This window comes from Canis lupus, chromosome 16 (assembly GCF_011100685.1).
Source record: "Canis lupus familiaris isolate Mischka breed German Shepherd chromosome 16, alternate assembly UU_Cfam_GSD_1.0, whole genome shotgun sequence".
NCBI classification, from domain to species: domain Eukaryota; kingdom Metazoa; phylum Chordata; class Mammalia; order Carnivora; family Canidae; genus Canis; species Canis lupus.
In genome coordinates this window covers 4,885,175-4,901,298 of record NC_049237.1, presented here as the reverse complement: position 1 = coordinate 4,901,298, position 16,124 = coordinate 4,885,175, and the positions used below count along the sequence as shown (strand labels likewise).

General features: G+C 35.9%; 1 long non-coding RNA gene across 2 annotated transcripts in view; it reads left to right on the top strand.

Annotated features, from left to right (window-relative positions):
* The window catches only part of LOC102153920, a 122,312-nt gene that overhangs the window by 79,880 nt on the left and 26,308 nt on the right, over positions 1-16,124 (top strand). The gene's annotated exons all lie outside the window — the stretch shown is intronic.

The window sequence follows — 16,124 nt, the reverse complement described above, 5'->3', positions numbered from 1 at the left end:
AATTTTATTTCAATGGGATCATAGAGCATATATTCTTTTATGTCAGCTTCATTTGCTTATGTGTGTGAGAATCATCTGTGTTGCTGCATATAGCAAAGGTTCATTCATTTTTTAAAAAAATATTTTATTTATTTATTTATTTGAGAGAAAGAGCATCAACAAGGGGAGGAGCAGAAAAGGAGGGTCAGGGACAGGGAGAGACTCTCAATCAGACTCACCAGTGAATGCAGAGCCTAACACGGGGCTTTATTTTATGACCCTGAGATTGTGACCTGAGTGAAACCAAGTGTTGGGTGCTTCACCAACTGAAACACCCAGTGCCCCACCAACATTCATTTTTAATTGCTATGTTGAATCCTACTGTGTCAATATACTGTGATAGGTAATTATTCATTCTACTGCTGATAGATATTTTGAGTGGTTTCCGATTGGGGCTCTCGAGAATAATGCTGCAATGAACATTCTTAAGTATGTCTTTGGTACACATGCAGACAGATTTCTGTTGGATATATAACAGTGGGGAAATAAAACATTCCTAGATTTTTCAGCATTCGGGAAAAAAAATCCTAGCCATGGGGAACAATATGCTATATATTTAGCAACATTTTGCTTTCACTTATCTTAGAAACATATTCAAATATCTTAAAAATTAGACCTGTAGTCATTTGTTTCTCTAATGAAGGAGCTACTTGCTCGGATCCAAAAAGATAAATCAAACTTCTCTTATCTTTTAGATTGACCCTTTGTTGTTGTTATTCCAGCTTGAGTCTGTGGATTTATATCTTGATTTGGAAACTTTTTCCCCTCCCTCATGAATTGGAAATTTTTGAGAGTTCTAGACTCAGATCCCAAATATGGTTCTGTTCTAGTTTCCCTCCTTGTCTTTTGGGGAATTCCAATTGTACTTTTTGTCATGTTTTCTATGTATCTTATTCTATTTTTCTGCATTTTTAATCTTTTTTGTCTCTCTATACTCCATTTTGAATCATTTTCTCCTGACATATCTTCTAGTTCATTAAATCTTCTCTAACTGTTGCTAATCTGTTTGTAAGACCATCCATCACCGAATTCTATTAGCATTTCTTGTTTTCTCAGTTCTAGATTTTTAATGTGATTTTTATTTCATGCTTTTCTATCCTTTACTGTTGTTTTCTATCTTATTTAATATACATATGATCAGCATTTTAAAATCTCAACCTGGTAATACCAATATCTATACCACATTTTTTTCTCTTAGTTTTCTTAATTGTGGTTTTTTTTTTAATACAGATTATTTTTAATATATTTTTAAAAATCTTGTAGGAATAATTTTTTGGCTCTTGGCCTTCTTTTTCTCTGCTAAATACTTTCTTCTGTTTCTGACAAGCAGTTGGGCCGAGGGCAGATCACATTAAGCAGAAATTATACCAAGTCAAAGCTAGTCTTTAGTCCTTGAAGATGGTTAATTTCTAGTACATTCTTATTCCTGAGGTGTAGTTCTTTGTGCTGAGGGTATTTTCCAGGCTCTCCCTCCTATACTAGCCCTGAAGTAAAAATCTTCCCTGCCCTTAGCCTCAGTGAAACTGCTGAAATCTCTGTGTAGCTTTCTAGCCTCTGCTTCATTCTTACTTTCTGAGTCTTTCAACTGATGATTTAGCACAAGAAATCTGTCATCAGAAAAAGTAAAGCCAAATATGGGTTTACCTTTATGGATTTCCTTTTTCTCTAGAACTTGGTGTCATGTGCCCCATCATTTATTATGGTGAACTGGCTGGCACAATTGTGAGGGCTGCCTAAGTAGTCTCCATGTCTAATGCTGGAGCCTGGAGACCACAGCCAGGAGTCAGCAAGACTGTGAACAGCCTGAAAACCCATGAGCATGAGTTGGAACTCCACAAGGACAAACTGAAACCCATGTCTGGTCTTGTTCCCTCTGATCCTGATGATAAGGGTATTGCTAAAGCTAGGGAGGGCTCTTCCCCATGGAGCTTTACACACCTATCTGGCCTATGAATCAAGCAAACAACAAGGAAAGATCTAAACTGAAGAAAGAGCAACTGCAGGCCCACCTGCTACTTTATGCCAGTGAGGAGGATTTTCAGATAAGCAATAATGAGAGCATACCCAGAATATAGAGATTCTTTTATGTTTTTTCTTCCCATTTTCTACCTGGGGTTTCTAAAACCTCAGAGAAGGTCTGGTCTCTTTAAATGGCTTCTACCTTATTATATTAGGCCTATCCCAGACAGTCTCCCTTTTGAATAACTCAAAATTTTCTGATTTGGGACTTTGATCACATCTGCAAAATCTCTGCACCATAGCACCTAGACTGGCATTTGAGCAATGAGGGGAAGAAGAGCTGCTTGTCATTCCTATGGTTACTCTTCACTTCAATCCTCCAGTTCTCAAGAGAGAATTTTACTTGTAGCCCATCCTAACAAGAAACATACTGGGCAGGGGATTCTGGGGATTGCAGCCTAGCCTAGGGGACACATCACAAAGCTATCAAAATGTGTGCTTCAGTGAACTTCACACTGCACACACCCTCCCACACCCTCCTCCTCACACCTCCGGGTTGTCTCTGATCTTCCAATTTCTCTCCTTCCAGCTCCTGATCAACCAGCCCAATAAATCACCATTGCTCACCAATGTGTATGTATTCAAGCCTGCAGTAACTTCTCTTTCCATAGATCGGGTGACAAGGTAAACTGTCCACGGTTCTGCTCATGAGGAAGATTCACTTTTAGTGATGTCTTTCAGGGCCATCTCTATTTGCTTATACATGAAGACTGTAAATTCAGTGCTTTTTCTCCTCTATCAGTTAGTTATAAGGGACCACACATATGACCTAGGTGTCAGGTGAGGGAGAGGAGCTCGTGCTCTAGTGGTAGATGACGCGAGGGTCTTAAGTGTACTCTTTGGCTCTGCTCAAGCTCAAATCCAAATTAGCTACATATATCTTACAATGAACTGCTGCTATGCCCTGCCGCCTTTCGTGGGTCTGAGAGAACTCAGCTTATCATAGGAAGCTTTGATTTCCTGACTCTTTTATGTTCCATGGTCATCTGCTCTGTTTCTATTAGAATGTTTTCTTTCCAAAAGGTATAAAATTCTTCACTTGCATGTGGCATGATCTTGGTTGGGAGTCCAAAGGATCTCTGTTGAGATATGGAATGAGGATGTTTGAATTGATGTGCTTAAAAATCTTGAATCCCCTGAACCCTCTTGTCTTGAAGAAGAGGTTCAGAGTCCCATTTTTTCCTCCCAAACATTTGGCATAGCAGATTTGTAGTTTGAGAATTCATTCATTCTAGCAGCAGGTCTGCTGCTCTTATAATTAATAATCTTATAATAATCTTGGGCCTGTTCTTTAAAGTTTTCTACCCTCTGGCTGCAGAAGAGTTTTAAAATGCTGACAAGGGGGTGCCTGGGTGGTGCAGTCAGTTACTCATCAGGCTCTTGGTTTCAGTTCACATCATGATCTCGGGGTTGTGGGATCAAGCCCCATGTTGGGCTCCACATTCTGCGAGGAGTCTGCGAGGACTCTTTTTCCCTCTCCCTCTGTCCCTCCCTACTGCTCTCTCTCTCTCTCAAATAAATGCAAAATCTCAAAAAATAAAATGCTGACAAGGATGCCCATTGGCTTTTACACTTTTGATTAAATTGGCAATTACTCACCCTCAGACTAATTTCCTTTCTCTAAAATATTAATATTCCTCACCAACAGCCATCCCAGCATCCTTATAACTATCGTTTCTCTGCATTTCTCAATGTTCAATACATTGTTACCATCAGCTGACTTTTTTCTCACTGGCATACCTTCCTGGCTCATCATCAGTGAAAGCTTTAACAATAGCATTGCCACCACATGCCTGGAACTATCCACTATTGTGAAGCTAAATCAGGGATGCAGATTTGCATACAGTAAATTTATTGGTAAATTCTTTGGGGATTGGCACCTATGGGGAGTAAGGGAAATATGACCGACTGGGAGAAGTTGAACTACAATGCAGTTGCAATACAAACCTCAGCCGACCTTACATGATATTCTGCTGCTAGCATGGCCCTTTAGAGTTGAGTCGTACTGGGGTAAAGATGCTAGGTTTTTTTGTTCCCTCATCATGTTGGTCATTGGATGAAAGGGGCCCTCAGGAAGGAATATAGCCTGAGACAGGGTGGCTGTCTTCAAGTCCTTGAAGGGGACACAGTTGAAAGCTGAAGGCTGCCAACACTCTTAGCAGCTGGGATAATTAATGGGTACTTCATTGACAGACTGGGGCATGTAGGGAATATACCATCATATCTACTATAGTAATTTTCTGAAGCATTGAAACAGACTTCTAAAATATCTTTTTTGATGTTACTGAATTATTCTTAGTGAGATGGCTGGTTGCAAATGAGCTAGTTTGCCAATGCTTAAAGTGGAACTCTGCTGTCTATCCTTTTGTTTGTTTCACCCAAGGCAAGTATTTTTTGATTTTACTTGCAAGCAATTATTGGATTTAATACGACCTTGGAAAAACCACTAATTTAACATTAAAATTATTCTCATATTTTCTTCTTTCTGTGTGCTTTTCTACAATTGATCCTGCAGAACCACCTTTGATTTCTGCCAATATCCTTGAATGCCTCCATTTCAAGGGCTGAATTTTGATGTTCTTTTCTCTTTCTCTGCCACTACCCATTCCAGTCATTCAAGTTATTACCTCCTCTTTTGGACAGAATTCAAGTTATTTCTCTTCCTTATTATTTGGGGATTATTGCTGAAATTCTTCTACTTGTTCTTATTCTTTTTGGATTTCTTAAGTGAGGTGACTGTGTTCAACAAGAATTACAGCAAAATAGGACAAAAATGCCTTTATAAATGTGTGAATACTCAAAATCCCTTAATGTAGTGGTTGGAATCGAGAACTTCTAGTGTCAGTTGGGACAGACAATTCGACTCAGAGTCTAAGTGAGGCTTTCTACTTATTCCCACTTACAGCTAAGACAACTAGAATCCTTCAGTTTTATTCACTTTATTGAAAGATCATAAGGTAAATAAGAGAAACAGAATTACGGATAGAAATACCTTACCAGGGGTACCTGGGTGGCTCAGTGGTTGGGCATCTGCCTTTGGCTCAGGTCATGGTCCCAGGATCCTAGGACTGAGTCCTGAATTGGGCTCCCCTTGGGGAGCCTGCTTCTCTCTCTGCCTATGTCTCTGCCTTTTCTGTGTGTCTCTCATGAATAAATAAATAAAATCTTAAAAAAAAGAAATACCTTACCAACTTACTCTTAATATGAATAAAGGAAGTATATGAGCAACACTACTCATTTAATATATATAGAAAGCAAATCTACCAGTTAATTGTGGCACAGGCAATGTCATAGTCAATGACAAATCAGAATTTTAATCCTTTTTCCCTTGGATAAATCTAGTTAAGACATGGACAGATAAGCAGAAGTATGGAGTGAGGGATTTATGTCTGTCCTTCCAAACTCTTAATACTTGCTTAGGTTTGTGTCCATGTTTTCCTAGCTCTTTAGCTCAGTATCCCTTCACTAATTCCTTTCTTCCTAATGAGAAAAAGAAATACCTATGCCTCTTAAGCTTAAGGGTTATATTGTTCAGATTATGAGAAAAAAAAAAACTGAGATGAAAAGCAAAGAACTTGGAGATAGTACAAAGTAAAAAAAATTCTAACAAAGTATATATATTCATTTTCCCTTGTGGGTATTTTTTTCTCATGCTAAGATGTTAATTAAAATTCCCATCAGAATTCCTGCCTCTGTGTTTATGCCTCAGGTTATAGAGTGCATATTTGTTGGGTACATCCCCAGCATCCATTTTCCTTTTTATCCTTTTCTAAACAACTCTGAATTTCCCAACTGTGCATTTTGGGCAGGACTGACCTCGAGCCTTGAGCTTTCAAATACAGGTGGTGATCTCTGATTGCCTTAAGTCATTCAGCTCATCTTAACACTTGGCAACAGTGATTGGTTTAGAGATGAAACTGGGATGCAATTAAGGCTAATGAGAGGCATTTGTTAGCATCTTTTGGGAAAGAAACTTCCTTTTCATTCCATGAGAGAAAAAAAAAAAAAAGACATAAGGACACATTCTCTTTCCCTGGCTGGTCTTAGACTAGAGAGTCTAAAGCACAGCTTCTCCCGTTTATCACATGAGAACCATCTTACTGCCACAAGGGGGCTCTTGTTAGTATGAATCCAGCTTTGTATACAGGACACTGGATTTTTGTTACATTGTTGAATTATGGAATTATGGCATCAAAAGTTACCTGGACTGCCTGTGCACTTTTGAGTTCCATTAAATAATACATTTTGTTTATTATTCAATATAGTTGGAATTGAATTTTATGCAGCTGCAAGCAAAAGCAGTCTCACTACTACTACTACTACTACTACTACTACTACTACTACTACTACTAATGGTGGATCCAATCAAACATTTTCCCAGCAGTGGGTATCCTGCCCATACCTTCTTGGTCCACTGTAGAGCCACCTCACAGATTTGGTAGACTACTTTCTCAAGAATCTGTAACTCTTTGTCTTTGGGTGTTCTTTAGTTCAAAATCATGCTTAATGGCCTACTAGTCACATTTTAAAATGTATATAAAAACAGGCAAAATTAATTTAATAATATAGTATTTAATCCAATGTAGCTAAATATTCTAATTTGAACATATAATCAATATAACATTTTTTATTTTACATTCTTTTTTATATTAAATTTTTGAAATCCAGGGTATATTTTATATTTATAGCATGTCTCACTTTGGACTAGTCCCTTTTCAGTTGCTCAATAACTACATGTGGCTAATGATTAGTATATTGGATATAGCAGCTCTACAGCCTAAAAATAATTTCCTTCTGTCCTTTTTTAAAAGATGGAGAGAAAATCCACAAGATAATATTTTGATTGTTCTTGATAAATAAGGCTCTAGCTTTCTCTTAGATCTCTGTGCAAGAGCAAGATTTTGGGTTTTTACTGATAGTTGTGATTATAGTCAACATAACATTTATTATTGTGGTACTTTGATTTCACATTAGATACTAAATAACCTTTATGAGACTATTTTTTTTCACCAGAATTATTTTAAATAATTGATATGTGAACATTTTTATGATTCAATATCTTTTGTACTACTTTCCAAGAAAGCTTGTAAAAGTACAGAAGTATATTAGTTTTGCATACCTTTGACAAAGTTAATTAAAAATTAGAATTTCTTTTGCTAATTTAGGAAGGTAAAGTGATATCTCAAGTTTGCTCAGATCTGTATGTTCTTATTATTGTTTGGGATAAGATCATTTCATGTTTTGTTAAGAGCTCTTATAATCTCTATATTTTTTTTAGTCAATGGAAAGGCATTCAGTGTTTTTTTTTATCATTTGGAATTGTAGCTACACAACTTACAAGAATATTGTCTATGTTTGGATATATAATTTTTACATTCTTAAAAAACATTTATTAGAGAAAGAGAAAATTTTTTTATATACATTTCATTAAATCCATTAGGTATAAAAGGAAAGGTTTCATTTATCTAGAAAACAATCCATGAAATGAGGCACATTTTTTCAGAGTTGTGTTTATACTATGGAAATAAACAAATCACAGTATTTAGGTTTCTAATTGGTAATGTGGATCAAGACCTGGTTTATTAAATTGTTTTTATGTCCCAGAAAGAAAAAAAAAAAAAAAACCATTTGGTGGCTGCATCTATACAAACACAATTATGTAAAAACAAGTGAAAATCAGACAACTTTCTTGAAATCTAATATGGTGCAGAAAAATGATCCGGAATGCTCTATATGCTGTGATTTTACTCTAATAATATTAGACATAATTAATGGCATAAATAAAAAAGATGGGGAATGAAAAAAAAGCACTTTGTACATGGGTGAATAAATCAGAATTTCTGTGATTCTGGTCCACATCTCTTCTCAAAGGAATTCTCAAGGACATTATAGCAGTAGAATTTAGCTTCATAATACCAGAGTCTAATTAACAACAACAACAAAAAATCATAGCTCTATGCTCTATCCTTTCCCTTCTCTGTGTACCATGTTTCTCTTGTGTTATCTGTGGAACAGGCTGACCCAATAAGAAAGCTAGAAAAGTGGAAAGGAATTGTTCAGAGACCTACAAAACCCTGCCTCCAAAACCACTTCTAATAGCATAATTATTTTTAACATATGGTAAATACAAACATGTCTAAATTCACATATTACTATTTGATATGATAAGTCGATTTTGATTTATAATATCTTTTTATATTATTTTCACCAACTCACATGCATTAAACATCACACTTTGGAATACTCGTAGGGTGTGATCTGGCTGGTCTAATTCTAGAAGTAAAGGCTCAGAATGGCATTGTTTGGCATTTCCCCAGTAGAGCAAGAGTGCTGAAGACTGAAACTTTGGCATTATGTAAGGATTTTGACGAGGTCCCATTTTCTTAATAGTCCCTTATCTTGAAGAACAGAAAGGAAAATATGTGTGATTTGCTTAGGCACAACATTTGATAAGCATATCATGGAAAATTCTCTGTTTCATGGACAGTGGCTTGCTTGTCCAGCAAACTGATCAACACTATACTTAAAATTTTTTTTTTTTTGTAATCAGAACTCTTTAATCACCCCATTGTTAAGCTCTTTATTTTTTCCCTTCTGAAACAATTTCCCTGTTTTCCTTGGTTCTTGTCATCACTGTCACCATAAAGCTTCAGCATCTTGTCTTTGCCTTCCTCTAAATCATCTATGGTGGCAGGTGCCACACTATTTTCTTCAGGAGGAATGCTTTATAGTTGTCCAATAACTCCATTTTCAGCACTGCTGATAATCACATACACTTCCTTTTTTTCAATGTTACCCAAATTTTAATTCTTGACATTTTCATTGTTCAGTTAAACCAAAATTTACAAGATAACAAAGATCAATAATCCGTGCCAGTACATTTGGCTGGGACATGGAGACATAGCTGACCACCCGTGCCATTTCTGGTCTGCTTTTAATACCAAATGAATTTTGGCACAAAACTGGAAAAAAAATTGAGTTCTAGTGGTTTTCAGAATTGTGGACAAGGGATTTTGTATCTGTATACGGAGATTGTTACCTCTGATCATTTTATTCTTATTTTGAAGAGAAATCCAAAATGAAATCATCTTTGTTCAGAGGAAATAATAAAAACCGGATCAGAAAAACCCTTGGTCACTAATCATACTCAAATTTTTGGTCCCTTTAGTTTCATTCAATATACATTTTGCTGGGTCCTTAGGTCTGTATCATAAGCAAATAAATAATTCCAACCCTCAGGTAGCTCAGACTAGTGTGGGAGGAGAAGGAAAAAAGAAATAATAGTTATATGGATATGAAGAGAGGAGAATAGACTTCCAGGTCTGACCATGCTGTAGGAATGAAGATCATCAACAACCATAAAGGCGCAAATATGCAAAATATGCAAAGCAACTGTTTTGGCAATTTGACAACAGAGGTGCAGGGTGTGGCTCTGGAGAAAAAGCAAGCACGCAAAGTCAGCTTTCTCCTTGGGGCTACTTCCCAAAGCCCCAGTGGCCTTGCTAGGCTGATGAAGCGTTTGAAGGCTGGGGCTGGGATCTGTGGGCAGATACTCCTCACGTCTCTGGTAAGGAGCGGGATATCTTTCAATAGGAGATTGAAAGATGGGAGATTGATGCAATAAAAGCGGATATATCTTTCCTCCCAGTTGTCTTTGTGCCTCCTGTAATGCTTAGGATGTGTGCTTCACATGAGCTCTCAGTATATATTTGAAGTTCTTTGGGATATTTTGGTACATTCCTGTGGCTAGACCCTAAAAAAAAATCAAGAATTGTCATGTAAATTTAAGGACTACCCAGTGAAATTTCTTGTGATCATTGATTTCCTCCCAAGTATGTCTGCCTTTCTGGTAGGAGAGAAGGTGGGTTCAATTTAAAATTACTGAGAGCATAATGATTTGAGGAATGAAAAAAATTTCATGACATCAAAACTAATTTTTGAAGGTTTCTATTGAAATACACAATTTTGATAAAAGCTTTTAAAAGCTCAGTAAATTAAACTCAAAACTCCCCAATACTGAAATAATGAAAAATAATTTTTATCTCCATTATTACTCTTTGGCACGGCAGTCTTTCTCAGCATCTCATTCATCCATGTACTATATTTTATAGAAATTTTCAAAAGACCATTTCCCAGATAGCAAATTATACCTCTCAGAAATCAATTACATTTCAGGACAACACTAACACTACACATCTTTTTATTAGGAAATAAAACCACAGGATATGGATAGCAATAAAACTAGAATTATTTTACTGGCAACATCCATAAAAGTATCCAATAATTTCAAAATCAAAGAGAAAAACAAAATCTAAGATCTGCTACTGAACAATATTAGCTGTATTATTTTCCCCAAGTTCACATTAATTTCCTCTGTCCACTTCTGATGTATTGCACACATTTAAAAACACCGTGTGCTAGTTTGCTTACTCCCCAGTTACGGAGTGCTGGAAAACTTTCTTGCATTATGTTACAGTTGGTATTTTAATTCTACTCCTTCTTAATTGATTAACGAGGGAGGAGCGGAGGAAACAATGTTAGAGAAAATTTCATTAGGTGTAAATTGCAAGACATTTGTTTGAATGAACATAATATCTCAGCTCTATTCTGATGGGTCTTGGGGGAACTCTTTAAGTATTACTGTAAGTACCAGACCAAGTGCTGAACAATTTAATGGTGCCGTTAGAGCATGGCCTTGTATCTGGTTTTTGCTTCAAAATGTTCTTAGGGAAAACTTCACTGCCTGAGAACAGGGAACAAAGGAATTCTTCCAAGTTTCTGTGTTACCAACAAATATTTCAGGGGGGAGTTTTTTAAGGTAAACCAACAAAAGTTTCTTCTTGAAGCCTAAGCCATTCTAATTTACCTCTTTTATAAAAAGAGAAAATCTTGATATCTCAACGCTACATCTGACAAGCAGAACAAGGTCCCCCAAATGACTTGTGACTTTTGATAGTATTTGCAATGACCCAGGATTTTCTCAATTATTTTTCACCTCCTAAATTCTGTCACCTGTTACACATACATTGATTTTTTTAAGCTTCAAGATAGTTAAAAGAATAGAGGATCAAGAATACTATACAATTACTTTTTCCACCTGAAGTGGACAGTTGTTAATATTTTATCACAAATCTTTCAGTATTTTTTCCTTAAAGTATTATAAGTTTAGCTGATCCACTCATAATTTTGAACCTGAAATTCTATGATGCTTACTCTTCCATTCCTTAAAAATAAGCAAAATACATACACAAGCATATATATATATATATATATGTATATATATATATTTATTCACATATATGTGAGTATATATATATCTTATTTTATTTTGTATGTGCTCTCTATAATCTGCCATTATGTTAATCCCAAACCACTTTAATATATATAAATCTAGTTCACTCTTTTAAATTGCTATATTTTATCGCAAGGATACTGCTACTTGTTCATTCTTATGTTTACATACAATTATGTTGGTCTTCCCTTTATTTTCATTATTAAAAATACACTGCAAAGACATCTTTGACATCTTTGAATGAGTTTCCTCATGCAAATATACAAGCATTTTGGGATGGGGGTGAGATGCTGGAGGGAAGAAATATGTCCAGAAATGAAATGTCAGGGTTCAAATTATGTGTTGTCAATGTTATTATAGTCTGCTTAATTATCTTCTGGAGTGGCCGTACTTGTTCTGACTCCCTCCTGCAGTGTATGAGGATTTCTTTTCCTTGTATCTTCACTAGCACTTTATACTATGAGACATTTTTATGTTTGACTTGAGGGAAAAAGGGTATCTCATTTTTCAATTAGTGGTTCCTTGATAATTGTCAAAATTGGGCAACTTTTTGTAGTTACTTTGCTATAGTATTCCCTCTTCTGCCAATTGTCTTTTTCTAGTGTTTCCTCCTTTTACCATTTTATTGATGTATTTTTATTTCCAAAACTCTTTATATATTCTGGATAGTACTTTTTTCCTGGCCTTTTCTTGATTTTGATTATTGTTTATAGCTTCTTTAGCCTTACAGAATTTTTGAATTGTGGCATAGTCAAACTCATCTCCCTTTGCTTTATGTTGTGTCTTAATATCTTCTCTGCCTCAAGGTGTGAACACTCCCTCTGTGTTTTCATTTCGAAAAAAAGTTGTCTTGGGTTTGCATATACCTTTATTTTTTCCATGTTTAATTTTAGGATAAATTTTTATTGAAATGAAATTTACAGGATAATTGGAAGAGAATAAATGTATTTAGTATGTTCTCCCCGCAAACATGGTATATGTCTTCATGTGATTATAATTCTTTTATTTCTTTTAGTAAAGTTACATAAGTTTTTCCATAACTTCCCCTCAATGCCCAATTTCTAATCAGTTTCCTTAGTCCAACAAGGCCACTGCATTCTGTTTGGTTTCATGCACTATGTCACAATTTGGAAAATGGGGCTTAGTTTGTCATTTATTTCTTTCCAGGACCACTCCCTTCACATCTGTTGTCCAATTCTTGGAAACAGTTGCTTTTTCCAGTTGGTCACCAACTGAACTAGGCAGAAATACATTGAGTAGTTCTGTGGCCTATGAATTTCTATATTCTTGTATTTATGTAATGTCTTTTTTATCCTTTCTCTAAAATAATAATTTGTTGCTTAAAAATTTCAGATTCTAAATCACTTAACTTCAGTACTTTGGAAACATTTCTCCACTGCATTCCTGTATCTATTTTTATTGATGTGGTATCCATCTCAGTCTGATTTTAGTTCTTTGATAGAAAAATTGCTCTCTTGTCTCCAGTGGCTTTAAATAGTTATCATTTCATCTTTGATGATCTGACTTCCCTACATGTATCTGGATGTAGATTTAAGCATTTCATTTAGCTCTGTTTGGACCAAGGGTTTATCTCTTGACTGATTTCCAGAAAACTGCCAGCCATTATTGTATTATATACTTTCTCTCAGTCATGTTCTCTCTTCTTTTTCTGGAACTTCCCTTAGACAGATGCCAGAGCTTCTCACTCTCATTGTTCTCTAAGCCTTGACTTCTCTTTCAAGTTTTTCTCTGTGCTATATTAAGGGAGATATACTTTGTTTCTCCAATGTACTAATTCTCTTTTCACCGGTGTCTATTCTCTTCTTTTACTAGTATACTAAGTATTTTACTTTTATTTCAATGACTTTGTTTCAAATCTAGGATTACTACCGTGGCTCTGGACTTTCTCCTTTCCTTGTTTCATAACTGCTTGTTCCTGCTGAAAGGTACTCTTCTGCATGGTGTCTCTTTGAACTCTTTAAATAATCCTGTTGTAAGTCTCTTTCTTTCTTTGTTTTCAGTTAGTTTTATTACATTTGAATACCATTCTATGAATTATCATCTTTGTATTTTTTTGCCTTGCCTAATATGGCTTTGTATGTCACATATGTTATAATCTCTATCCATGCTCATCATCCGAGAGTATCACCTTCAGAGGTTCACTGGTAAGGACTACCATGAAGTTGCATCAAGGGATCATGTCTTATGTGGTTTCTCCCCTTTAAATCAATTTTTCCTGATTGTTTGGGAAGGATGCATTCTATGTGGAGAGCCTGAATTCAGACCACATATGCATATGTAGCACAAATCTGGCATTTTAATCTTTCTTTCACATTGTTCTTTTGTGTTTCTTCCCCCTTCACCCGGCCGTGAGGCTATTGGCTCATTTATGACCATTACCCCAGAATAGCAAAGAGATATTCAGGTTTATATTCAGAGAAGAGCAACATGTTCCTGAATACCTGCTTTCTAAGTGACAACAGGCATAAAATCTGAGGCTGTAAAGCCTCAGGTATCAGGTATCTCCTTGCTGTTGTCCTCACCTCATTGCCTGTTAGTCTCCCTCAAATAACTCTGAGTGTGATTTATTCCTAACTACCTGACTCAGTAACCTAAACCCAGTAGGTTTTCAAATGGTGCTTGCCTTAATTTGCTTTGTTTTAAAGATTGAATTATCATTTATTTTATCTGGTGACAAAGAAATATATATTCATTAAATACTTAGGGCAGCCCTGGTGGCTTAGTGGTTTAGTGCCACCTTCAGCCCAGGGCATGATCCTGGAGACCCAGGATTGAGTCCCTACTTGGAACCTGCTTCTTCCTCTCTCCTCTCTGTCTCTCTTTCTCTCTCCATCTCTAATAAAATAAATAAAATCTTTAAAAAAAAATGTAAGAGATGGGGATGCCTGGGTAGTTCAGTGGTTGAGCATCTGCCTTTGGCTCAGGTCATGATCTCGGAGTTCCAAGACAGAGTCCCACATCAGGCTCCCCATAGGAAGCCTGCTTCTCCCTCTGCCTGTGTCTCTGCCTCTTTCTCTCTCTCTCTGTCTCTCATGAATAAATAAATAAAATCTTTTAAAACAATTTAAGAGATGTAGAGAAAAAGAAAAAAGAAAGAAAAATGTAAATGCCTTCTAATCTCATTTCCCAGAGATAATGTTTTTGGGTGTGTATTTCAATTTTTTTTTTAATTTTTATTTATTTATGATAGTCACAGAGAGAGAGAGAGAGAGAGAGAGGCAGAGACATAGGCAGAGGGAGAAGCAGGCTCCATGCACCGGGAGCCTGATGTGGGATTCGATCCCGGGTCTCCAGGATCGCGCCCTGGGCCAAAGGCAGGCGCCAAACCGCTGCGCCAGCCAGGGATCCCTGGGTGTGTATTTCAGTCTAGCAATCTACTCTACTCAACAATAGCTCTTATGTGCCTCCTATTTGCCAACATTGGTCTATGAGCTATACCAAACGGCCCAAATATTCCAGTTTTTAATGTGTATATACTTTAAACATTTTTTTAAATAAATTCTTATTGTTTCTTCAAAGGGAACAGGCTGCAAGGCATCCAGTTGGAAGTGTGAAATGTAATTTATAGGTAGTGATGAGGCACACATTGTTCCCATTGGTGATATTATCTTAAGCATAATGACATTTGGCTTATAAATGTTGTCTGCATCATATTTTAATAGTCAATCATAGAACTACATGTTTTCATTTTATCGTTTCTGCATAAAACTACAGGGCGCAATCAATATTCTTCTGGAACTAATTGTACTTTTAGTTTTCCATTTATACTCTTTTAAAAATTGCTGCTTTAATAATCCCATATGGAACATCATTCCATTGTTGAGCTTATTATCCCATTTCTTTATCACTAATAAGCTCAACTGCAGCCCACTGGTTTTGTGTAATTTATAGATTCATTACACATAATTATTCTCTTTCCTATAGTACATGTGGCACTTAAATGTGTTATATTAGTTTGACTAAACATCATAGAGTAAATCTTATTAGTACTTTATATGTTATTTCTAGGGTGAAGAAATTAATGTGAGGAGTTCATGGTATAAGTAAGTTTGTTTTGCAGTAGAACATCACGGTTCTAAATATTCAAGAACACAGAGGACAAAGATTCTTTAAGAAATCAATCTCATTAAAATCACTTGGATAAAAGCTAAATGTATAGATAGCCTCTGTGGAAGCATCTTTTCTATATAGAGAGAATATTCATGAAGAAGATAGGTGATAATTAAAATCTCAAGAACTTGGTCGCCAAGAATTTTTTGGTCAGTATCTTCTTTAAAAGAAAGATTCATGCAAGTGACACTTGAGGTTTTGTTTTTAAAAACAAAACAAAATAAAATAAAATAAAATAAGTGAATTTAACATTTCTCCCCAGAGTTATGATGGTCAAAAGTTTGGTATATATCTTTCCAGACCATTCTCTAGGCATTGGATGTGTGTATATACAAAATAGTTTTGAACTTTTTCTGTATTGGTACATAATTATTTACCAATTTTTAAAAAATGATTAGGAGATTGTCATTTTTTTCTGTTTTAATTTTGAAAAGAAAAATACATTAGGAAGAAAGCTAGTTCCCTATGACCCAAATATCCAGACTCTATTCCCCTGAGATTAGTGAAAACAGATGCTATTCTAAGCCTACATGTTTAGCTTTCTTGCAGGTAAGAGTGGCCATATGATAGAGTTCTGGCCAATGAGAGAGAGCCTTAAGCAGATGTTTGCATGTGTCCCATTTCATCTTGTCTTGAAAAGGGA